The sequence below is a fragment of the Helianthus annuus genome, chromosome 16, assembly GCF_002127325.2.
Source record: "Helianthus annuus cultivar XRQ/B chromosome 16, HanXRQr2.0-SUNRISE, whole genome shotgun sequence".
In the NCBI taxonomy this organism is placed as follows: domain Eukaryota; kingdom Viridiplantae; phylum Streptophyta; class Magnoliopsida; order Asterales; family Asteraceae; genus Helianthus; species Helianthus annuus.
In genome coordinates, this window is record NC_035448.2 from 79,474,603 (window position 1) to 79,476,415 (window position 1,813).

The window sequence follows — 1,813 nt, forward strand, 5'->3', positions numbered from 1 at the left end:
GGAGTCTGTTGGTGCATCCGTCTGTCGACTTCGTCTTGTATCGAGTCTTGTATGTATTTAGATAGATCAGGGCACATTGTACGAGAAATCTGTTAAATATGGGTTGGAATGTAATTTCGCACAAAACAACATAATTAGTAATTCCGCACGAAATTACAAGGTAATTTCGTACGAAATCTAATTTCGCATGAACCTTGATTTCGTTTGTGGCAATTCCGTGCGAAATTACCAGCCTATAAATAGTGGTGCCTTGATTTCATTTGTAACTTTCCGGCTTGAGTACCGAACTGCTGCTGAAGTGTCTACTCGCTGTAATTCTTTGTCAAATCAATCAAAAGATAGTTTAAAGTGAATATCTAGCTGAATTGAACTTGATATGATTGTTTCCGCCTATCGTATCGAGCAAAAACTCTTCTAATCGACTCGTTCGAGTCAGAAAACGATCCTACACTAAAAGACCGAGCTAAGGCTTGGCTTAATGCCCTCCCAGTTGGCTCGGTAGACACCTGGGATGAACTAGCCCAAAAGTTTCTATATAGGTATTTCCCTCCTGCTAAAACGGCTAAATTAATGACTGAAATTAATACATATTCACAAGAGGATGGGGAATCCTTATATGAAACTTGGGAAAGGTTCAAGAAGCTACTAAGAAAGTGTCCTCATCACGGTCTTGCGGTGTAGCAATAAGTATCCACTTTCTACAATGGGTTTTTGCCACAAATATGACAAACCCTTTTTATTTCTACACCATTATTTTTCTTTTTTTTACCACCTACCCAAAATTCCCCTAGATAACCCCTTTGAGCCTAAACCTTTTCATTTCTTAACCCAAAACAAACACTCTTTTACCACCAAAACCCTTTTTTATTTTAAACTCTTTATTTTAGTAACAAGGCTCGGTTTTTCTTATGACTTGCTTATGAAAAAAAATATATTTTGATAATGAAGCCAAAGGAAATAAACAAACAAGTTTATCAAAAAGAACTTTGTTTGAAAGAAATGCTTCATCAAAATAAAAAGTTATGAAAAATAACAAGTCTTACGAAAACCGACGCTTTTTACGCCTTTCGCCCTTTTACTAACCACTAACCCAAGCACCCACCTATAGCCCAAGCCTAACCCTTCACCCCAAAAGTGCTCTTGATATTTACAAAGGTGTATGGTTAAAAAGGAGGAGGATTGATTGCTTGGCAAGCTTATGGTAGGAGTAAGTTCCATGCCGTTCTCGAGTGATTCACTAAAAATACATCTTCGGCCGAGTGTTGAGTGATCCCCCGTGAGGTATGTGAACTTGTATATATTTTAAAAAGGCATGTTATGCCCTAATAAGTAATTTATCTTATGTAATGTTTTTAATAAATCATGACGAATAGGATTGTAAATAAATAAAAATAAAACTTAACAAAGAATCTTGGAAATCACGACACTCTATGACAAGCCCAAAAACCTTCTCTTCTACCCATTCCATTTGGGAGTGTAAAGCCACATTATAAAGAGTTTTGCTTGAGGACAAACAAAGATTCAAGTGTGGGGGTATTTGATGTGCACAAAATGCAACATATAAATTACATCAATTGTGGCATAAAACTAACCTTTTTTTAGTACTAATGTTGGAAAAAGTGTGTTTTTGTCTTCCTTTTGTATTTTCAGGATTAAATGAGCTCAAATGAACAAAAGAAGTAAAAAGGCGGCTAAATCTAACATAAATACAAGAAAAGGAACAAACGTGGCATGCCCGACCCCCCCCCCCCCGACAGCATCTTCCCAAGCAAGAACAAGAGAACAGAAGACTGAACACGCCCCATGCTCAATG

At 37.1% G+C, this 1,813-nt stretch overlaps 1 non-coding gene across 1 annotated transcript; it reads right to left on the reverse strand.

The window, feature by feature from the left end:
- Window positions 1-564: 564 nt before the first annotated feature.
- LOC118488544 lies at window positions 565-671 on the reverse strand. The gene has a single exon (XR_004885088.1). It is a non-coding gene; the product is annotated as a small nucleolar RNA R71 (small nucleolar RNA).
- Window positions 672-1,813: the final 1,142 nt, after the last annotated feature.